Source organism: Oratosquilla oratoria, chromosome 41 (assembly GCF_046742065.1).
Source record: "Oratosquilla oratoria isolate Oo_2021 chromosome 41, ASM4674206v1, whole genome shotgun sequence".
NCBI lineage: Eukaryota > Metazoa > Arthropoda > Malacostraca > Stomatopoda > Squillidae > Oratosquilla > Oratosquilla oratoria.
The window spans coordinates 4,737,501-4,762,500 of NC_134817.1; the positions used below are offsets into that span (position 1 = coordinate 4,737,501).

The 25,000-nt window shown below is 42.2% G+C and overlaps 1 protein-coding gene and 1 pseudogene across 1 annotated transcript in view; both read right to left on the reverse strand.

The window, feature by feature from the left end:
• Nucleotides 1-25,000, reverse strand: part of LOC143021303 (uncharacterized) — a 310,379-nt gene that overhangs the window by 172,531 nt on the left and 112,848 nt on the right. The gene's annotated exons all lie outside the window — the stretch shown is intronic.
• Nucleotides 19,338-25,000, reverse strand: part of LOC143021304 (uncharacterized) — a 10,683-nt pseudogene continuing 5,020 nt past the window's right edge.

Below are 25,000 nucleotides of genomic sequence, written 5' to 3' on the forward strand. Positions count from 1 at the left end.
TAGCGATGTAGGTAGAGGTGATGGTTGTGGTGTTGGTAGTGGTATTGGTAATGGTAATGGTGTTGGTAGTGATGTTGGTGTCGGTAGTGGTGTTGGTAGTGGTGATGGTAGTGTTGGTAGTGGCGATGGTAGTGATGTTGGTAGCGATGTTGGCAGAGGTGATGGTAGCGGTGTTGGTAGTGGTATTGGTAATGGTGTTGGTAGTGATGTTGGTGGTGGTATTGGTAGTGGTGTTGGTAGTGATGTTGGTGTTGGTGTTGGTAGTAATGTTGATAATGGTGATGGTAGTGGTGTTGGTAGTGATGTTGGTGGTGGTATTGGTAGTGGTGTTGGTAGTGATGTTGGTGGTGGTGTTGGTAGTAATGTTGGTAATGGTGATGGTAGTGGTGTTGGTAGTGGTAATGGTAGTGGTGATAGTAGTGGTGTTGGTAGTGATGTTGGTGTCGGTAGTGGTGTTGGTAATGGTAGTGGCGCTGGTAGTGGTGATAGTAGTGATGTTAGTAGTCATGTTGGTAGTGATGGTAGTGTTGGTAGTGATGTTGGTGTCGGTAGTGATATTAGTAGTGGTGTTGGTAATGATGTCGGTAGTTGTGTTGGTAGTGATGTTGGTAATGGTGTTGGTAGTGATTTTGATCATGGTGATGGTAGTTGTGATGGTAGTGGTGATAGTGGTGGTGAGGTAGTGATGTTAGTAAATATGTTGGTAGTGATGGTAGTGGTGTTGGTAGTGATGTTGGTAGTGATGTTGGTACTAGTGCTGGCAGTGATGTTGGTAGTAGTGTTGGTAGTGATGTTGGTAGTAGTGCTGGCAGTGATGTTGGTAGTGGTGCTGGTAGTGACGTTGATGGTGGTGATGGTAGTAATGATGGTAGAGGTGTTGGTAGTGATGTTGGTGTCGATAGTGATGTTGGTAGTGGTGCTGGTAGTAGTGTTGGCAGTGATGTTGGTAGTGTTGCTGGTAGTGATGTTGATAGTGGTGATGGTAGTGATGATGGTAGAGGTGTTGGTAGTGATGTTGACAGTGGTGCTGGTAGTGGTGTCAGTAGTGATGCTGGTAGTGGTGTTGGTAATAATGATGTTGGCAGTGGCAGTAATGATCAGGGAAGGGGAGCTGACCCGTGAGGGGGTGGGGGGGAACCAGGACGATTAAAACGTGTCCAACATTTATTTATTCGTTTATCAATGTATTCATTTACCTATTTATTTATTCAATTCATTAATTTATTTATTCAAATACTTGTTTATTTACCTATTTATTCATTTGTTCATTTATCTATTTGTATGTTTATTCATTCTATCAAATATTTACTTTAGAAAATCAGGAATGACGTCATCATGTCCTCATCTGAATAAAATATTTCTATTTAATCTAATTTCATTTATTTGTACTTATAAATTTGGTTAACTATACCCATCTAACCTTAATTATTTTCTTATTTATTTGTTCAATCTTTATTTAACTATACTCGTCTAACCTTATTTTCTTGTTTATTTATTTGTTAATTTGTTATTTATTCATATATTTACGATCTCGCCATGGCGAGAAATTTCTCTTATCGGCATGATCAATAATTATATTATATTGTAAACAGTCACAGATTAGAAAAAAAAATAGATATTTTAAAAGAAAAGATAAAATAAATGGAAATAATCTCTCTCCCCAGAATGGTCCTTCTTTAAATGAATAAAAACCTACTGACGTTAGTTAACAGAACGTCAGGTACGCCAGTACCAGCGAGATTAAACTGGGATTACGACACACTTAAGATAACCTTAGAGGGTTACGGGAAAAACAACGGAGTTACGAGCAGCGACAAAAAAAAAGGACCATCACAAGGATCCCAATAAAACGGAATATTTTCAAAGGAAGGAATTAAACGACAAAAGTAATAATGACGTAGGAAAAAATATATGAAAACGATTACAATATGAGATATCGTTCCTTTTGCACGATCAAGTGTGGTACAATGGTTACGTCCTTGCTTTGTGGTAAGCAGTCGTACATCCAAGGGTTCGGGTCCCAGCGGCGGAGCTCTCTCTCTCTCTCTCTCTCTCTCTCTCTCTCTCTCTCTCTCTCTCTGTGTGTGTGTGTGTGTGTGTGTGTGTGTGTGTGTGTGTGTGTGTGTGAGAGAGAGAGAGAGAGAGAGAGAGAGAGAGAGAGAGAGAGAGAGAGAGAGAGAGGAACAGAGGAAATAATTGGTGAGGAAAAGTGTGGGTTTAAGACAGGTAGGGGTTGCGTAGATCAAATTTTTGTGATAAGACAGATATGTGAGAATGCTTTAGGAAAAGGTAAGGATGTTTTGGGGGCTTTATGGATTTGGAAAAGGATTAATACAGGGTAGACAGGAAGGCACTGTGGGAGGTATTGCAGATACATGGGATAGGAGGAAAGCTTTTAAGAGCAGTCAAGAGTTTTTATGTGAGTACTAGAGCTTGTGTTAGGGTTGAAAATTGAGAGTGGTTTTGAGGTAGAGGTGGGACTTCGTCAGGGATGTGTTATGTCGCCTTGGCTGTTCAATTTATACATGGATGGGGCGGTGCGACAGGTAAATGCAAGGGTCTGGGTCAGGGATTTGGAGATGGTTAAAGAAAATGGAGAAAAGTGGGAGATAAGCCAGTTGTTGTTTGATGACGACACTGCGCTTGTAGAAGAATCAGAGGAAGGATTGAGAAATTTTGTGACAGAGATTGGGAAGGTATGCGAAAGAAGTTGAAGATAAAAGTAGGTAAAAGTGAGGTGATGCGATGTACATGGGGAGAAAGTGGAAGCAGACTGGAAATGAGTATTAAGGGAGACTGGAGGAAGTGGATAGTTTTAGATACTTGGGTGCGAATGTGGCGGGAAAGGGAGGAGTGGAGGTGGATGTAGGGTGTAGACTGAGAGAAGCGAGTAAATGTCTTGAGGGATTAAAAAGTGTAATGAGAAACAAACATTTCGGAATGAATGCTGAGAGGAGATTCTATGAAGGAGTGATTGTGCCGACAGCACTGTATGGGGCAGAAACATGGAACATAAGAGAGGAAGAGAGAAGGAGTTTGAATGTGTTTGAGATGAGGTGCCTGAGAAGTATGATAGGGGTTACTAGGCTGGATAGAGTGAGAAATGAGGAGGTGAGGAGGAGAACGGGGGTGGAAAGGGAGTTGGGAGATAGGGTTGATGAAAGAGTATTGGTATGGTTTGGACACATGGAAAGAATGAGTGAAGAAAGATTAGTAAAAGAGGTGTGGAAGGCAGAGGTGGAAGGAGTGAACATGAGGGGGCGACCTAGGATGAGATGGATAGATGGGGTAAAAGGGGCATTGGGAAAGAGGGGAATATCTGTCGAGTAAGGACGGAAGAGGAAAGAAGATAGGGGTGAATAGAGAATGGTTGTGTGTGGATGATGCTGTGATGCATGAGGTGGAGTGGGAGGCTGGGGGTGAAGGAGTATGTGTGAAAAATAAATTGACGCAGCCCAAAGTAATTTCTCCCCGTCTTCTCCTTTTCTGCATGAGGAGACGGAGAGAGAGAGAGAGGGGGGGGGTCGCCGATTTAATGAAGTGTCCTTACTGTGGATGTGCTGTGTCTTGCGACACTGCTTCTGACCCAGGGCAGTGGGCGAGATGCAGGGATGACCCGTCATCCAGGAGGAGTCAAGATAAGAGGGGGGAAGGGGGTGGATGGGAGTGGAGTATGAGGGGGTGGAATGGGTGGGAGTGGTCTTTATGCCTTTGTATGTATATGTATGTATGTATGTATATATATATATATATATATATATATATATATATACATATATATATATATATATACATATATATATATATATATATTTGTGTATTTTGGGAGCAGGTTCTCTTTTAAACATGTTTGATTGAATACGACAGCATTCTGGAAGTTGTTGAATTTCTTTCTTGTATTTTCTATTTTTCTAATTAAATTCTTCCCTTGAATAGGGTGGGCATAGACCAATTCATTATACTTCTCCATTTTATTGCACAACGTTTCGTCTTTAATAAGACATCTTCTGGTATTTCTGTTTTAAATACATCATAAATATCTATTGTATCTTTAAAACAGAAATACCAGAAGATGTCTTATTAAAGACGAAACGTTGTGCAATAAAATGGAGAAGTATAATGAATTGGTCTATGCCCACCCTATTCAAGGGAAGAATTTAATTAGAAAAATAGAAAATACAAGAAAGAAATTCAACAACTTCCAGAATGCTGTCGTATTCAATCAAACATATATATTATATATATATATATATATATATCACACGCACACGCACACACACACATTATATATATATATATATATATATATATATGGTACGTGACTCTGGTCCGTAGCGCCGTCACTAAGTCCCTAAAATACTTGTTCTATAAACTTTATGCAATCCCATGCCGGAAGGGGGGACAAGACTGAGGCGACAATGTTTCTAGCAACCCTCCATCTCTCCCTCCCTTCTCCCCTTCCTCCCCCTCCCTCTCCTCCTTCCCATCCCTCCTACCTTCCCTTCCTCCCACCCTCCCTCCTTCCTTCCTCCCTCTCTCCCCTTCCTCCCCCTCCCTCTCTTCCTTCCCATCCCTCCTACCTTTCCTCCCTCCCTCCCTCCCTCCTTCCTTCCTTCCTCCCTCTTTCCTTCCTTCTTTTTTCTTCCCTCTCCTCATCTCCTCCCTCCCTTCTCCTCTTCCTCCTCCTCCCGCTCTTCCTTTCCTCCCTCCCTCTTTTTTACTTCCCTCTCCTCAAATCCTCCATTCCCTCCCTCCCATCTCCCCTTCCTCCCCCTCCCTCTCTTCCTTTCCATCCCTCCTGCCTTCCCTCCCTCTCTCCTTCCTTCCTTCCTCCTTCTTTCCTCCCTCTCTCTCCTCATCTCCTCCCTTCCCTCCCTCCCTCCTCTACGCCCCTCCCTAATTCCACCCTAGGCGGGGTCTGCCGGTCTCATTACGGGGTCAGCGATAAAACGTTTATTCAAAACGTTGGCTCGGGGCAAACAAGAGAGTAAGAGAGAGAGAGAGAGAGAAACGGGACCCCCCGAGGGGCGGGGGGGTGGACCTGCGCGCGCACACAGGACAATTAAACAATAAAATATCTGCGGAGATTACATGATGGTTTTTACTTATTAACGCCAATCACGCACAAGACGTAATGGCATGACCACAAATATCCAGCAAATTGATGCCAACGCCTCCGCCTCCGCCTCCGCCTCCACCACCACCTCCGCCTCCACTATCGTCAAAGCATCCATTATTGCCATCACCACCTTCGCCGCCTCCTCCTCCACCACCATCATGATCATCATTATCACACTACCGCCACTGTCTCCACTACCACATCCTCCTCATTTACCACATCCTCATCCTCATCCTACTCCTCCATTACATCCTCCTCTTCCTCTTTCTCATCTATCACATCCTCTTCCACCTCCTATTCCTCTTCCATTACATCCTCCTCTTCCTCATTCTCATCTACCACATCTTCTTCCACCTCCTCCTACTTCTCCTCCACTACATCCTCCTCTTCCTCACTCTCATCTACCACATCCTCTTCCACCTCATCCTACTCCTCCTCCATTACATCCTCCTCTTTCTCATTCTCATCTACCACATCCTTCTCCTCCTCCTCCTCCTCCTCATCTACCACATCCTCTCCTCCTCCTCCTCATCTACCATCACCATCATCACGCTACCGCCACGCCCTCATCATCATCATCATTGGCATACCACCACCACCACGGTCATCACCTTCAACATCACCATAGCCAGGGCTACACACCATCACTTCCTCCATAGTCATCACCATCATCACTATGGTTATCATTGCTATTATTATCACTAATACACTTAATGACAAGTATCTTCTTCAGTATTATGTTAATTTTCACTTTGTAATCATCACATTTTATCAAACCGTGGTTTTTGATAGTTTCCTTATTTCTTCACGAAAATATATGAAAAAGGACAAAACGATGAAATTCTTCACTTCCTTTACAAAATAAGCGGACCTATCACCAACAACCCCTCATCACTATCACCACAATCACTCCTCACAACCACTCGGGCCGTCATCACAACTTCTCGTTCCAATCTCCACCCCTCCACCCACTCCCCCTCCACCACCACTTTCTCCATCATCTCATCAAAATTCGATTTTCTTCATTATCACCACTGAACATTCTATCACCGGAGGAGAAGCTGGTGTAAGACAGACGGTCTGAAATGAGTGATGGCTGGTTCACTTCACGTATGCATGCATATACACACAGTCAAAATCATACAAGAGCATGATTAGCTGATTGCATGTGCATGCCGTGTGTGTGTGTGTGTGTGTGTGTGTGTGTGTGTGTGTGTGTGTGTGTGTGTGTGTGTGTGTGTGATTCACTATGGTTTTTGGATCACGTGTTGGACTCTTGATTGACAGCTATTTCCCTCCCGAAAGAGCTCAGAGCTCGTATGACCGATCTATGGGTAATGCTTTGACCTTACAAGCACACACACACCCAACTCCCCGCCCACGAGAGTTAGAGTAACGACTCGAAGCGCAGCGATACTAAAATTATTTTTGACCTGGGCAGGATTCGAACCCGGACCGTCGTAGTGACAGTCTGAGACTCTACCAACCGCGCTTTTGTGTGTGTGTGTGTGTGTGTGTGTGTGTGTGTGTGTGTGTGTGTGTGTGTGTGTGTGTGTGTGTGTGTGTGCGCGCGTGTCCGTAGTGCTCTGGTTGGACTTTTGTCACATTCAAATACCGATATTTTGTATTCACTTTTTTATCTACTTATGCTTTTATTTCAATTCTCTTCTATTTTTCTGAGTTATGCTTTTGTTTAATACATCTTAAAGTACTTTCGTTTCTGTTAAACACTAATACGATCAGTCCAAGGAACACATATAAACTACAGACCTTCAAGGCAACGTTCAAGAAATTCATCAAACACAGGCGTTTCAGGACATCTCGTAGGCAAAACATTTGTTCAAAGCTCTTTCATTGAACAAGACCTTTCTTCAAACACGAACTTCACAAAAGCACCAAATGACACTGATGTGTCCTTACGAAATGTCACCCAGGACCATGTTCTCCACACATCTGTTTATTCAGCCCTCCTCCTCCTCCTCTTCTTCCTCTTCCTCCTCCTCCGACGCCTCGGCCAAAACCACACAGGACGAAATCATCCATTCATCCGCTCAACTGGTTTCGTGTTTATCTTTCTTGGTCTCGTCCACGATCATCCAAATACAAGAACAAGAATGTATAATCTGGTAGCAGATCCTGGTTGGCTCGTGCGAAGGATGTGGGTACCCTCAACTCCTCCTCTCCTCATTCCTCCTGGTAGCATCATCATCGGAAGCGTGCTGGTCTCGCATTTGACTACTTGTGAGTTCGAATCTCGCACTCTTCTCCGATTCCCAGCAGTGACGGTTAGTTACCTGCTCCCCAACAGTCCCTAAAGCGCACCATAGACCGTGGTGAATATCTCTCTCTCTCTCTCTCTCACATACACACACACACACACACGCACGCACACACATACACACACACACACACACGCACACACACGTGTATATATATATATATATATATATATATATATATGTATATATACATATATGTATGTATATATATATATGTATATATACATATATGTATGTATATATACATATATATATACATATACATATATATATATATATATATATATATATATATATAAGGAAGAAGGAATCTGTACACTCCAGCCATGATGCCAAAATCTGTCCCTTGGCACTGGCTGTCCCACACTCAGGCACTCCTCCCGGGTGCCACACGGACGGTCAAGCAGCCAATGCTTGTCGTCACGAGCCGCCCACTAATCTTTTTAATTATCCGCAGATCCAATCTTCTGTCGAAGTGCTGGCTCAAGGGCCCCCGCGACATTGCTACCGAGGCCCCGGGGGAGGGACTGGGAAAGAAGTGGGAGGAGGAGGAGGAGGAGGAGGAGGAGGAGGAGAGGAAAGTGAGGGTGAGGGCTGAGCGGAGAGGTAAAGAACAAGACAGGGGAGGGAGGAAAGTTAAAAAGGAAGGGAGGATGGAAGGAAGGAAACGAGGTGAGAGAGAAGGAAGAAAATAATGAAAGATGGAAGGGAGGAAAGGTGGAAGGAAGAGAGGAAGCGAGAAAGGAAGGAAGGGAGGAAGGAGGGGAGGAAGGAAGGGAGGAAAGAAGGGAGGAAGGAAGGGAGGAAGGAAGGGAAGAAGGAAGAGAGGAAGGAAGGGAGGAAAGAAAGGAAGGAGGGGAGGAAGGAAGGAGTCTGGAAGCAAAGCCGGAGGGAGGCAGGGAGATAGAGAGGGAAGGAGGAAGGTAGAAAGGAAGGGAGGAAGGAAGGGAAAGAGGAAGGGACGGATGAAAAGAGGGAGGAAGGGGGAGGGAGGAAGGGGCAGGCAGGAAGAAGGGGAGGGAGTGAGGGAGGGAGAAAGGGGGGAACGAGAAAGGAAAGAAGGGAGGGAGTGAGGGAGTAAGGGAGAAAGGGGGGAGCGAGAAAGGAAAGAAAAGGAGGGAGGAAGGGAGAAAGGGGGGAGCGAGAAAGGAAAGAAGGGTGGGAGTGAGGGAGGAGGGGAGGAAGGGAAGAAGAGAGGAAGGAAAGAAAGGAGGAAGGGAAGAAGGGAGTAAGAGAGGAAGAGAAGAAGGGAGGAAGATAGGAAGGAAGGGAGTGAGAAAGGAGGGAAGGGAGGGAGGAAGGGAGGGAGAAAGTGAGCAAGGGAGAAAGGAAGGGAGAAAGGGAGGGAAGGAGAGAGAGAGGGAGGGAGAAAGGGAAGAAGGGAAAGAGAGGAAGGGAGAGAGGGAGGGAGGGATGGAAAAATGGATAGTGTACAAGAGTAGTTGGCGAGGAAATGGAAGGAAAAGTATACAAAGAAAGAGTAGTGAGAGTTAAGCAGAGATGATGAACATTGAGGACAGGCGGAAAAAGGAGGAGAAAAAATGAGAGAAAGGGGGAAATGTATATACAAGAAAGGGAAACAAGGCAGGAGGACAAGGCGGAGTGCGTGGAGGACAACGCCCGCTACCTTGTGGTATCTCATCCCTGAGGACGACTTATGACGAGTCGTAACGTGCGGGGGCAACCGGCAAGACATCCCCCACGGGCTCTAACAAGCCCCTCTGGATTCAGTTCGTTACGTTTTCTAATTCCTTTAATCAATTTCTTTCTTGCGTGCTTTTGGGAACGAATCCTCGGTGATTGGGCCCACCTCCACCCCCCCCACTCCCTTCCCCAGCCCACCACCTCCCCCCCCGCACCCCTAACAGCATATGCTGAAACGAAGGAAAAGTGGAGCAGCGACTGTGACGTCATGGTTGTAATGAGAACCGTGAGAGGTGATTGGTTAGGAAGGGAGTGTGATGAAAGAGGTGATCAGACTGGAAAGAGGGCAGCAGCAGCAGTTGGGGACGAACATGGTCCATCTCTTCCCCCATGAGGATGTGGGGAGAGAGAGAGAGAGAGAGAGAGAGAGAGAGAGAGAGAGAGAGAGAGAGAGAAAGGAGAGGGAGAGAAGAGAGAATAGAGAGAAGAGAGAAGAGAGAGAGAAGAGAGAATAGAGAGATAATAGAGAGAGAGAAGAGAGACAGAGAGAAGAGAGACAGAGAGAGACGAGAGACAGAGAAGAGAGACAAAGAGAGAGACAGAGAGAGGAGAGAGAAAGAGAGACAGGAGAGAAAGAGAGAGAAAACAACACGGTATATCAGATGGATGTGGGAGACCCAAGTTCAACGCTAGACACCTCTAGCCGCATTTTCACGCCTTTCCAACTCCATTCTGCAATGGCGGACATCAGAGGTGCAGCCGACCAGTGTCGTCTTTCAGACCAACACATGAAATATAAGATACCACACCACAGCGGCGCGAGATTGTCCACGAGGATAGAGGCGCTGGTGAAGTGGAGTCCATAACGACTGCTGGTTTCAGATTACACCTGCAACCAAACACTCCAAAACTCTACTTCACATCATCTATACAAGTTTACTAAACCGCATTAAGACATTGCGACAAAATTCATAGGTTGTATTAACTAACAGGGTATATGCCGGTCCTGCAGTAGACCACTAAAAGTGTGTGTATAATGTGCGTGTGTGTGTGTGTGTGTGTGTGTGTGTGTGTGTGTGTGTGTGTGTGTGTGTGTGTGTGTGTGTGTGTGTATGTTACATTTCACATTAAGTTCCATGCAACCACGCACGCACACGCACACACACACACATGCGTACAATAACGCATGCATACGCACACACGCACATAAACACACATACACATACACACATACACACACAACCACATACACGAACACATACAAACACTCATATACACACAAACACACAAACACATACAAGCATATACACAGACAGACACACACACACACACACACACACACACATACACATACAATCACAAGGCTGCGGAACCTGCCCGGGTGAGCCCAGGGACATAAGATTAGATCCTGTAGTAATTAAAGAAATTAGTGGACAGTTCGTGACTGTCTGAGGTCAACTACCACGTGGCACTTGCCAACGACTCCTCGCTCACCAGAAGAGGCACAGTGCCCTTCCAGTGAGGCACTCTCCCCCCCTTTCCCCCCTCCCTCCCCCCAAATCAAAACTGGTATACACTGACTATAATGTTATCAATGGTCCTATACCCAAAAGATGTCTACTGACACCCAATTACATTTTTGCTTAACTCCCCTTCCCTCGCCTTCAGCCCCCAGAATCAAAACCAGTATACAATGTCTATAAAGTTATCAATGGCCCTATACGCCATAGATGTTTAATGGCACGTACTTTACTGATTTTTTTAATACTGAGTTTGGTTGATATCTTGTGTTTTAGAAAGACACCTACAGGTCTTGACTGATACCGAAATCTAAGAAGAGGTGTCAGGGTTGTCACTAACAAGGTTAATCTATTTACTGTTAATAAATAACAACCAACAATGTCCCTGGCACCGCGGCGGTTCAATTACACTACAAGTCAATGGAGGCGTTCAAACGCAGCCGCGCAGCTTTTCCTTGACTATGCGGTATCGCCGCGGTTTCCGCGCGGTCCAAAACCGTAGTGTGAACAGGGCCTTAACAGTCCGTAGGAATCTCACAATGTCACTGACTGTGGACACGCCCATATCTTACAATAGGAATATTATTCAAACCTCCAATTGTCGACAACTGAGCGCATTTAACAAGTACTGTGATGAGTCTATGTTTTGTTTTTCAATAAAAAAAAAAACTAATCAGGAACGAGGGAGTACAAATGGTGTGGCTTAAATCCCCGTTACTTGCGGCGAAGGTCGAGGTGATGGCGGTTCGAATTCTGCCACCGGCGAAGTTGAACCACAAAGAGGATGTATTAAATTCCGCGCAACAAAGTCCTCCGTGAGGGGCACCGTCCTAGCCTTCCGAAAGGAGGAGTTTGTGACGTTAAACCACATCATATATATATATATATATATATATATATATATATATATACATATATATATATAAATGTATATATGTATATTTGTATATTTATATGTATACATATGAATACATACATGTATATATATAATATATATGTATACGAGTATATTATATAAATATATATATATATATATGTATATATATATGTATATAAATATGTATATATATATATGTATATATATATATATATATATATATATATATATATATATATATATACATACACATACGTATGTGTGTGTGTGCGTGTGTGTATGTATACATTCTCCAGGCCCTAGTGTTTATTCTTACCTTTCCTCTGCCTCCTCCATCCCCTCTATTTGCAGCCTCATTCTCTCTACTTCTCCAATTCTCCCCCCTTCTCTCCTTCGCCTTCCGCATCAATTTCTGTTCGCGTCCATTTGCTCCTCAATTTACTTTTCATCCTTCCCTCCTCCTTCCTCCTCTCCCCTTCCAACCACCTCCCCTTCCTTCCCCTCCATCTCCCCTTCCCCTTCCGCTCCCCTTCCCTCCCTATCCCCCTCCCACCACCTCTCCTTCCTTCCCCTTCCGCTCCCTTTCCCCTTCCCTTCCCTCCCTCTCCCGTTCCCACCCCCTCCCCTTCCCTCCCTCTCCCCTTCCCACCACCTCTCCTTACTTCTCCTCCAGCTCCCCTTCCCCTTTCCCTCCCTTTCCCCTTCCCTTCCCTCCCTCTCCCCTTCCCACCCCCTCCTCTTCCCCTCCCCTGTTTCTCACGACTATTATTAGCACTGAGCTATCTCACGTCTTCTTTGCCCACCTCCTCCTCCTCCTCCTCCTCCTCTTCTTCGTATTTACTCAAACCATTTTGTCCAACCTGGGTCATCATTACTACCAACTCTACCGTCCCGGGTACGGCCGTCTGATTTCCATAAGACAAACTTATACAAAGTATATCACCATCTTAATGGGGTTAATCGAAAATAACTTTAAATCCCAGCACTTCAATTAAATGATCAGGATTTAATTTGAATAAAATCCATAAAAGTATTAAATTTTACCGCCATCTCCATCCTTAGTATTATCGTTATCGCCACCAACACAATCACGGTAATCATTGTAACGAGGAGGAGGCGGAGGAGGAGGAGGCAAACGTGGAGGAGGTGGAGGTGGAAGAGGAGGAGGTGAGGAGGAAAAGGAGAGGGATGGAATAAAGGAGGTGGATGATGAAGAGAATGAGTAAGAGAAGGAGAAGGAGGAGGAGGGGGAAAAGGAGAGGGATGGAATAAAAGGTGTGGATGATGAAGAAAATGAGGAAGAGAAGGAGGAGGAGGAGGAGGCAAACGTGGAGGAGGTAGATGAGGAGGAGGCAAACGTGGAGGAGGTAGATGAGGAGGAGGAGGAGGGTGAAAAGGAGAGAGATGGAGTAAAGGATATGGATGATGAAGAGAATGAGGAAGAGAAAGAGGAGGAGTGGGGAACGAGTTGGAAGAGGGTAGAGGAGGCAGAGGATGGAGAGAAGAAGAGGGAGGAAGAGAAAAAAGAAGGGGAGGAAAAAGAAGAGGAGGAGGAGATGGTTGAGGAAAAGGAGGAAAGAAATGAAGAGGAAGGTCAAAAGCGACGGCTCTGCTACCACAAAAGCCGCCAACCCCCGTCTCTTCTTCCTCCTCCTCCTCTTCCTCCTCCTCCTCCTCCTCCTCCTCCTCTTGTTCCGCGCCGAGGCAGCGTCAACCCGGGGCCGCTTTGAATCCCGGGAGGAAAAACGTCTTCAAAACAGAGCAGAGGCGGAAATTGGACGGCGAAGAACCTCCAGCGTTGAAGCGACGCGCCAGATGGAAAAGACGAGAAAAAAAAGAGTGAAAGAAGGAGAGAGAGAGAGAGAGAGAGAGTGAGAAAGAGAGAAAGAGAGAGAGAGAGTGGGGGAAGAGAGAAAAGGGGAAGAGAGAGAGAGAAAGGGGGAAGAGAGAAAGGGGGAAGAGAGAGAGAGAGAAAGGGGGAAGAGATAGAGAGTGAAAGAGAGAAAGACAGACAGAGAGAGAGAGAAAAAGAGAGAGAGAGAGAGAGAGAGAGAGAGAGAGAGAGAGAGAGAGAGAGGGAAAGGGAAAGAGAGAGAGGGAAATAGAGAGTGAGAAGGAGGGAAAGAGAGAGTGAGAGAGAGAGAGGGAGAGAACACTGTGTGAGATCCTCACCTTATTCCAATAGAGATGATCGGTGAGAATGCGAAGGGGAAAGGAAGAGAAGAAGAAGAAGAAGAAGAAGAAGAAGAAGGGGGAGGAGGAGGAGGAGGAGGAGGAGGAGGACGAGGAGGAGGGAGAAAGACGCCGTGTGATTTGTCCCGCTCACTTTGAAGTTCCGCTCCTTGTCTCCACAGCGGGGGGAGGGGGAGAGGGGAGGGAGGACGAAATATCGAGGAAACTGAATTCGCTGACGATGGTGTCAAAAGGAGACATCCCCCCTCCCCCCAAAAATATATACAGTATGTGTATATATATATATATATATATATATATATATATATATGTATGTATATCAGATAATTTCTATGACTATCGCGCAAGGATTCGAACCTGCGCTGTACATGACGACAAGAGGCCCGCCATGACTACCGCCTTAACCGCGCCATGACTACCGCCTTAATGGTCGAGCGGGTTAAGGCGGTAGTCATGGCGGGCCTCTTGTCGTCATGTACAGCGCAGGTTCGAATCCTTGCGCGATGGTCATAAAAATTATCTGATTAATGTGTCCACTAGCGAATTCCTCGTATATATATATATATATATATATATATATATATATATATATATATATATATATACATATATATAGTCCACTAGCGAATTCCTCGTGTATATATATATATATATATATATATATATATACACGAGGGTAGTTCAAAAAGTAATGCCTCCTATTCTTTTATCCAGTACCAAGGGATCCAAGGGGATTGTTTATGGCATTGTTGTGATGACTGATCCTTCGCGCTCATAAACTGAAATTTTCATCTCTGTTGCAGGTATTGATGGTGTGACAGTCTAATAAAGTAACTCCTGTCATGATGTGCCTCAGAAGCAGAGATGCGTCATTGAATTCCTCTATGCAGATATGGAACCAATCGACATTCACCGGCGCTTGGTGAGCGTTTACAGAGCCGAGTCAGTTGATGTCAGCACGGTTAGGGGCTGGATTCGTTGATTCCGGAGTGGCGACAGAGATGTGAGTGACAAAACCGCGCTCCGGGCGGCCATGCACAGGCCCTTGCTCATCGCTGGCGAAAGTGCATTGAGAAAGGGGGTGATTAGGTAGAGATATAAATTCTAGAGCAAAAATGTTTGCTGGTTTTAATGGTGCCACTCCCGTCTTCGTTGCTCTTCAACGTTTAGAGTTACGAGTAAAAAATATAGGAGGCTTTACTTTAGGAACTACCCTAGTGTGTATATAAATTACATATATATATGTTCGTGTGTGTATTTATGCATATATATTTACACGCACCAAGGAGGAAATCTGAGGACAGAAGGGAAGTACATATGGGTGGAAATGATGGAAGATTCTTGGGGTTGGCGGACGAAGAGGAGGATGAGGGGAAGGATGAAGAGCAGGAGGAGGAGGAGGAGGAGGAGGAGGAGGAGGAGGAGGAGGAGGAGAAAGAAGAAGGATTCCCCGGACCAAAACCACATAGAGTCCGGGCAACTCCGTTACCGGGATGATCCGGGTTCTGCTCCGGATGGAAGACGAGAGAGACAAGATTGTGGTTGCGAGTAAATGGGGGGAAAGGAAAGGAGGAGGAGGAGGAGGAAGGAGGAGGAAGAGGAGGAGGAAGAGAAGGAGTAAGAGGAGGAGAGGGAGGAGTGAAGGAAGGAGAGAGGAGAGGATGGAATGAGGGGGTTTGAAAGATGGAGGGAAAGAAAGGAGGAAGGAAGGTAGGGAAGAGAGAGAAGGAAGGAAAGAAGGAAGGGAGGACGAAAGGAGGGGAGGAGGGTAGGAAGGAGGGAAAGAAGAAAGGGCGGAAGGGAGGAGGGGAAGGATGGGTGAATGGAGGAAGAGAGGAAAGGAGGAAGGGAAAATTGAAGGAAGGAAGGAAGGAAGGATGGAAGGGGGAGTATGAAAATATAGAAGGAAGGAAGGAGGAAGTGAGGAAAAGTAAGAAGGAGGGAAGGAAAGAGAGAGTGAGTGAGGGAAAGAAGAAAAAAGAAATTTTCCCGCGCAAATAAATCTGTAAGGAAAGAAAAAAAAAGAAAAAAAAAAGGGAGAAAAGTGAAAATTGGCGCCGAAAGAGAAATACTAAAACAAGAGAAAGTGACGAGACAAAACGGAGGAATAATAAAAAGAAAGTGGGAAGAAGCTGAAAAACACAAACTACACGAAGACGGACAAATAAGAGAGAAATGAAGAAAAACTAAAACAAGAGTAGGAAACGATTGGAGTGGAAAGATAGAGGAGCAGGAGGAGGAGGAGGAGGTAGAGGAGAAGAAACAGAATTGAAGACAACAAAGAAAATAGCGGTAAAAGGGTGTGAAACATACAAGAGGAAGAGGAAGGGAGGGACAGATAGGGAGAAAGAGGAAGTGAGAGCAAGATGAAGAAAAGACAAAATATAAAACACAAAAGAAAAAAGAAAAAGAAACCAAACAAGAAATAGAAAAATACACATGTAAAAAAAAAGGAAGGGGGGGGAGGTCAAGTGGCACTTGAGAACGAGCACAAGTGGTGTCCTCCGAAGTCAAAGAACCTCGGCAGCATTTCGAAAAAGACGAAGACGAAGAAGAAAAAGAAGAAGAAGCTTCGAAGTCGCCCAAGAACGTCGAGTCGCGTCTCAAGAGCCTTCGAAGTCGCCGCAACTGTTGGAGAAGGTTCTCCAACACCCGTCCCCACCAAGGAGGTACTCTTGGTATCTCACGGCGACATCTCACGGGAAACAATGGAAGAATCCTACAGCTAAAGCCTTCCAAAGCCTTCGTCCATAAAATAGGATCACTGAAATAAAAGCTCTTGAACAAATACGAACGTTTTTGTGTTGTGTTGAAGACGATGAATATAAGGAGAAGACTACACCTCTTCAAGTTAAGAGATGTCTTCGCCCATGACGAAGGAAAAAATAAATAAATACATAAACAATATATACGTATATATATATATATATATATATATATATATATATATATATTCACGTTGCCACAGTGATGTCCTCTGCTTGTTCTATTCTGCCTAACAAGAAACAATTTTATTCAGTGTAGGAAACCTCATCTTAGTGATGTCATCAGCAACAGAAAACATTATATGTTTATCCCGGTACACGATAGGAAATGTCACTAACATAGATTGGAGATTATTAACTCCATTGACTTATTCTTCCGGGAAGACTTAAAGGAATCGTGATTCTTTGCCGCCATGCCATTCCATTCAGAGGAAGAGAGTGCCACACTGGAAGAGACTGCCAACCAACTCTGGCACCCGCCCAACTGAATACAGATTATATATCAACAGCTTTTTTTTACTTATACATAATAATACAATTTATACAACATCGACACTGTTTTGTTGCTGTTGTATGCATGATCGTGTATTTTGTATTATCATTTTTTTTTTCGCGCTGCTCTCTCAAGACCGTGAGAATGACATACTTTGCTGTCGATCTCACGCTTGGTGACGTCACGAATTACGTCACCAATGACACGTCACCCAACACCGGTCCTCTTAATGACGGCGTCCGCGCGGGTTTTGCCGGTGTCCTGGGGGCTACAATATGCATAAGCGCCGGCGCCAATTTACGATCCGGGAGAACACGCATGAGGTCACGTGACACAGCGAGAGAGATAGAGAAAGAGAGAGAAATAGAGAGAGAGTAGGAAAAAGAGAGAGAGAGAGAGAAATAGAGGGAGAGAGAAAAAGAGGGAGAGAGAAAGAGAGAAAGAGAAATAGAGGGAGAGAGAGAGAGAGAGAGAGAGAGAGAGAGAGAGAGAGAGAGAGAGAGAGAGAGAGAGAGAGAGAGAGAGAGAGAGAGAGAGAGAGAGAGGGGGGGGGGAGGAGACGGGGACGGTAAGGGCCATCTCGAAGAGGGAGTCATGGCTGAAAAGATAGAATACAATATATTTTTCAATTAATTTATTTTTTAATCTATTCCTGTTCTTTACTTGTTATTTCTGTGATCACACACACGCACACACACGCATACACACACACAGACACACACATACACATTCCCTCACTCAATACATTACTTAATTAAGAAGATGGGGAGGGGGAGAAATCCTCCCACAATCAATACAATATACTACAATGAAGAAGTAGCACACGAAGACTCGAAGGCGGAGTTGACACGTCAAAATGCGGAAAAATGACCCTTATGATCCCGATATATACAGTATACATATTTTTTTAAAGCGTGGACGAACAGGCCTCCCCCCACTCCAACCTCGTTGATTTAGTGTTAAATGACATTTGTCCTCAGAGTGAGAAAATGTCCAACAAATTACAGCTCCCTATCTATTACCAGAATTTAAATGGATTATTTCAGTTTTGACATTAAGACAAGAAGATCACCCCTGCAGTCGCCTAACAGTAACCGAGCTCAGGATTGCCAAATGAGGTCCAGAGTCAATTGATCTAAGAGTCTGTGTCTGAAAAATATATGGTTCCGAACTCTCCCTTCCCCCCCCCACTGAAAAAAAAAATGATGTCGGGGACAATGTATATATATATATATATATATATACATATATATACATATATATATACATATATATATATACATATATATACATATATATATATATACATATATATATATATATATATATATATATATATATATATTAGGGTGTTTCAAAAAAATGAAATTTCGAATTTTGTTTCAGCTGTATGCTGCCCTCTTTTATATCAAATAATGCAATGTTCACACAAAATTTTTAGGAGGTAGCTGAATATTTAGGGGTCGCTCAAAAAGTTTGATTTATTTTTAAAAGTTGAAAAAATGAGAAAATAAATCAAATGACATTTCATTAAATTTATTTTTAATTCTCTCTTTAAAAAAATGAAACAAATGAAATAAAACTCTTTTAAACAAAGGCAATGAAACATGATCATTTGAAAGCTGATTTTTGTGACGGTGGAATCTCCCTCCAGTGCTTTTGCACAACTCTTCAAACAACAAATGAAATAAAACTCTTTAAAAAAGGCAATGAAAAATGATCATTTGAAAGCTGATTTTTTTGGCAGTGGAATCTCCCTCCGGTGCTCTTGCACAACTCTTAAAAGAAATTGTCGCTGATCTTCATCTTTGGTAATAACAGTGTTAAATTGTTGGATAAGAGAAATGGCCCGCTCAGCACAGTCATTCACAGCCTTCAGCTCATGTGCTGGTTTTTCGAAGCGACGATACAAATCATCATTTTCCCAAGAAGATGGATCTTTCGTAAGGAATTCAGGTTCTTCTGACAGAATCACAGGAAATATATTTTTTGTCTTCATCGTAAAAAATTCAGGGAGGGACATCCGTGTCGAAAATGTTTTTCCATCGACCTTCTTCAATCCTTTTGGTTTTGCAGACAGAGACATATTGTCCACCATTTTCCGCTTTTCATCAGGTGAGATACGATCGTCGAACAGGGAAAGTCCCACAGCTTCCTCTGAAATATACCAAAGATGACGTTTAAAAGTTGTGAAGGCAACCTTGGCAAGTTTTTCATTTGGGATTCCATGTTGCATGAGTTTCATCATATCCATATCATTCTTGGCAGCATAGGGACCGATTGGTGACTCATTCCAAAATGGCACATAGCACAGGGCGGCGCACAGGGAAATATCTCGAACTGCTTTCAGTTCACCTTCCGTCAGAGGAAACCGATCATGGAAGAGGAATATTTTTATACAATATATACATTTTCCCATCCATCTTGCATGATGGAATGCACCTGGAGCACGAAAGGAAATTCCACCCGGTGGAGTACCTCCAAGGAAGAAGTAGGCATGAGTATTAAGTTCCCGATAATCATCTCTTATTGCAATTAACCTCAGGGCAACCTCAAGACGTCGCATTGCTTCCTCACGAGGTACGGACCAATCACCCACGAAGTTTGCCAAGATTTCTTCATCATCCTCTGCTGTCTTGGAGTTTCTTTTGTCGAGGTTTCCCCACAGATCTTGAAAACGTGAAAATAATGGGATACTTGGTCCGGAAGAAGGACCGTAGGCAGAACGGAACACATCAGCAAGGATCACTTCGTACACGTGATGCCGACAGGCCAATCAAACAAGCTCCTTTTGTAGTTGCTCTTGAATTTTGATACAGGCGCCTTGAAGCAAACCTGTGTTTGAGGCTGTTGTGTCAAACACAATAGCCTTTATTTGATGTGACAGGCCCCAATCGTTGATAGCAGACAGACATGCATTGGCTTGATCTGTACCCGAACTAGATCCAATTTTGGGAACACCAAGGAGGAACTCAACACCATCTCCTGAGGAAAGAATTGCGATTCTTTCAGCCTTCTCCCGACCAGAGCTTGCTACAGTTATGTCAGGCAATAGCTTGCCATCCCAATGCAACACGAGAGGTGTATCACGTGGAATTCTTGTCATGATGTCAGCCTTGATGCTGATTGCTGCTTCTTCACGGTTCTTTTTCCGGTACCGGTAAATCGAACTCTGAGACAAAGTGATTTGTTCGATGTCAATACCAATAGACTTTGCCTAAGCCCCCAGTTGGTGCATTGCCTTCCTGTGAGACACGCCAGTACGATCCAGAGCCGCCGTAACTTCAGGTTTCAAGAAGATATTCTTGGGAATCGATGGACCTGCAGATATAGTATCCGTCTTTTTTTTTTTTTTTTTTGTGGCTGTGAATTTGAAAGGAGTCATCTGCAGAGGACTCTGAAGACGAACTGGAATCAGCTAGTGTCGATGAGCTGACGACTTCGACGGTTAGTCGTTTTTCCGCCTCAGATTTCTTCTTGCGTTTGTCTTCTACTTCAGCCCTTTTCTTTTTCTTTTCATGAGACCTTAAATGATCCATGTCAATTCCAGCCATGCTCGACTGGGAACGATCCTCTCGTTGGCTCAACAAGAAGACTTTATCTTCTTCATTTTTCATCATTATCAGCGCATCTTTGTGAGCAACGTCGAAGATTTCATCTAAGTCATCACAAAACATTTGTTCCTTCATGCGCTGATTCTCCGAATCCCGCAGACGATTCTTCTTGAGACCTTCGTATTTCGTAACCAGGTCTGTAAGCTTCTTTTTGGCGTAAAATAGCGTTGTTGTAGGCATTTGGGCCTTCGCCCAGAACAAAAAAAAAAACTGCTTCCACAACTGCCTTCGCGCTCTCGGACTTCGTGCACTTCAAGTTGAAGTGATGGTAAAAGAAGTGCTTTAGAACTTGACCATTGGACGGGAGTATGAAACCAGTAAGTTCTTCCTCAGAATGTCCAAGGAGCCAAACTGATGCTGCACGACGTCTAGCCATTTCAAAGTTCACCTGCGTTCTGCAGGAATATGAGAAGAGAAAATTAGGTATTTTTTTTGCATGGGCTTAAAAAGTGAACAATATGAGCGACCTTTAAATCTTCACAGATCATTGCATAATTTGGCACAAATTCAGCTTATATAATTAGGAAACGGGGCAACATGCAGCTGAAAGTATACACGCACTTTGTAATTTTACCCTATGGGTTTGAAACACCCTAATATATATATATATATATATATATATATGCTAATAAGAACACGGGCACGTGTGTTCACTTATGCAAAGTAGACCACTTGGAAAAAGAAACTAACGAAGCAGAGCGCTTTCGTATATTACATCTTGCACTGAAAATGTAATATACGAAAGCGCTCTACTTCGTTAGTTTCTTTTTCCAAGTGGTCTACTTTGTATATATGTATATGTATATGTATATGTATATGTATATGTATACCACGTGAAAACCACTGTTGAAGTGAAAAAGACTGGAGACGGGGAATCTATATATTTCGATTGCAAGCTGCAATCCTCTTCAGTAGATACCTATTGAAGAGGATTGCAGCTTGCACTCGAAATATATAGATTCCCCGTCTCCAGTCTTTGTTACTCCAACAGTGGTTTTCACGTGATTGACAAATGTATGATTACATTTTTCACCTGTAATATATATATACTAGCCAATTACCCGTGCGTTGCTGTGAGATCGTGAATAATCCCTAACCTAACCATACCATACCTAACTTTAACCCTTAACCCTAACCAAAATATTTTTAAATTAAATATAACTTTAAACACTCCCCCTCCCAGATGTGCGCCCCCTACCCGGTAGTTGGGAAACCCTAGTTTGAAAATACATGCATACACAAACACAAATATCATGTGTACATTCTTTTGCGTGCGTGCGTGTGTGTGTGTGTGGATTGACAATAAATGCCTACAGCTAAAAGGTGAAGAAATGTATCTACTTTATCTTCAGAATATATATGGTTATAGGGGTTTATTTGGAAAAACCTAGGAAGAGTTTGTAAATAATAAATTTCCGCCGCACTAAAATTAAATTAAAATAAGCAATATTTCAACATTTGGTAAAATTATACAATCATTTTACATTTGCATAATTTTTTCTTACACAAGTATCATGGTTTGTGGCAACATTAATTTCACAAATATAAATAATATTTATGAACACATACAATGGTTTGTTTAATTATATTGATTCTTATGTTACAAAAATAATAACTTAAGGGGGGACTACAGTAGTGGCGTGTTCCCTCACCATAAACCACCTAACTTTAACCCTTAACCCTAACCAAAATATATATTTTTTCTAAATTAGGTATTGCTTTAAACATTCCCCCTTCCAGGTGTGCGCCCCCCTCCCGAAGTTGGAAAACCCTAGTTTGAAAATACATGCATACACAAACACAAATATCATGTGTACACATTCTTTTGTGTGAGTGTGTATGTGCATGTGTGTGTGTGTGGCTTGACAATAAATGTCTACAGCTGAAAGGTGAAGAAATGTATCTAGTTTATTTATCTTCAGAATATATATAGTAATAGGGGTTTATCTGCAAAAACGTAGGAGTTTGTGAATGAACTATTGCCGCCCGCACAACAATTATACAATCATTTTCCATAAACATGCTTTCTTCTTACAAAAGCTATCATGGTTTGTGGCAACATTAATTTCACAAATGTAAATAATATTTATGGATACATAAATTGGTTTGTTTAATCATATTAATTCTTAAGTCACAAAAAATACTACGCGACTTCAAGGGATACTACATAAACCTAATTTTAACCCTTAACCCTAACCAAAAATATTTTCTTTTCAATGAAATGTAGTTATCCAAGTACCTGGAGTGATAGGGTATCAGAATATATGTGGTTATGGGGGTCTATCTCTAAAACCCTAGGAGGAGTTCCTGTACAAACAATCAGACAGACAGAGGCTACTACTTTATTATAATATATATATATATATATATATATATATATATATAAATATATATATATATAGTATGTACAGAAAGAGAGAGGGGAAAGAGAGACTTTTGTTATATAGAAGAAAAAAAAAGACATGAAAAGAATAAATAAAAAATGTCTGTCAACGCCTGCTTTAAGCGCAACTACAGTAAACAGGTTTACCACACAAACGAACAAACAAGCAAACACACAAACAAAGAATCGCGCGACGCTATCAGCGCAACATCGAGCGCCTGGACACGTCCGACACACAAGATTCTTGCCAGAAAAAGGACACGTCATCATGACACAGCCGACACGACACAGTCCATCCGATGGAGCACGATATGACACGGTGTCATAAAAGGGAACTGTGTGTGTGTGTGTGTGTGTGTGTGTGTGTGTGTGTGTGTGTGTGTGTGTGTGTGTGTGTACGTGTGTCAAATACGTCACAATGTCGATTATAGTTAATCATACCTCAAACTCCACTAACGATGCACAATTAACTGTATCGAGTCATGTCAGTGATTTGAACAGGAAGGCTGTTCAGGGATGTTCAGTATTGCGACCCCCTACGGACCAGAGGCACGTAGTTTGTATGATTAGATTCATATCCTAAAAAAAAAAAAAAAAAAAAAAAAAAAAAAAAAAAAAAAAAAAAAAAAAAAAAAAAAAAAAATGCTGATCACACACACACACACATATATATATATATATATATATATATATATATATATACATTACATACACACACATTATATATATACATATATATATATATAGATTACATATACATTATATATATATATATATATATACATATATACATACATATACATATATATATATATATTTATATATATATATACATTACATACACATTATATATATATATATATATACATATATATATATATTTATATATACATACACATACATACATATATATATATATATATATATATATATATATATATATATATACTAGCCAAATCACCCGCGCGTTGCTTCGATCGGGTTCGTGAATCATCCCTAACCTGACCATACCCCACCTGACTTTAACCCTTAACCCTAACCAAAATATTTTTTTTTTAAATGAAACATAGTTATTCAAGTACCTGGAGTGATTGGGTATCAGAATATATATGGTTATGGAGGTTTATCTGCAAAACCCTAGGAGGAGTTCGTGAACACACAAACAAACAAACAAACAAATTGACAGACAAATGAAAGATAGTAATCCAAGTACCTTGGGTTATAAGGTTTCAGAATATATATGGTTATAGGGGTCTATCTGCATAAAGCTAGGAGGAGTTCGTGAATAATCTCTAACTTAACCATACCCCACCTAACTTTAAACCTTAACCCTAACCAAAATATATATTTTTTTGAAAATTAAATATAGTTATCCAAGCACCTGAAGTGATAGGGTATCAGAATATATATGGTTATGGGAGTCTATATGCAAAACACTAGGAGTTCCTGAACAAACAAACAGACAAATGAAATATAGTTTTCCAAGTACCTTGAGTTATAAGGTTTCAGAATATATATGGTTATAGGGGTCTATCTGCAAAAACCTAGTAGTTCGTGAATAATCACTCACCTAACCATAACTCACGTAACTTTAACCCTTAACCCTAACCAAAAAATATATATATGTTTATGAAATATTCAAGTACCTGGAGGGATAGGGTGTCAGAATATATATGGTTATGGGGGTCTATCTGCAAAACCCTAGGAGAAGTTCGTGATCAAACAGACAGACAGACAGAGGCTACTACTTTAATATAGTAGATGTATTATATATATATATATATATGTATGTATTATATATATATATACACACACACACACACACACACACATATATATATATATATATATATATATATATATATATATATATATATTCTTACTTTACTACCTTTTCTATTACCCTCCATATTTCCTTTACTGCCTTCAATTCTTCGGATGGTAGCGCTGGTTGAAAATAAAATACCAAAACTGCAGAGTACGTACCACCAAATACAGCAATAAACGAATTAATACCATCACCAAAATGGAACCTCAACGAAACTTTAATCCTATTTCATCTTGTTCCTGTTGGTCTTTAATCCTATTCTATTCTATTCCTATCAGCCACTCA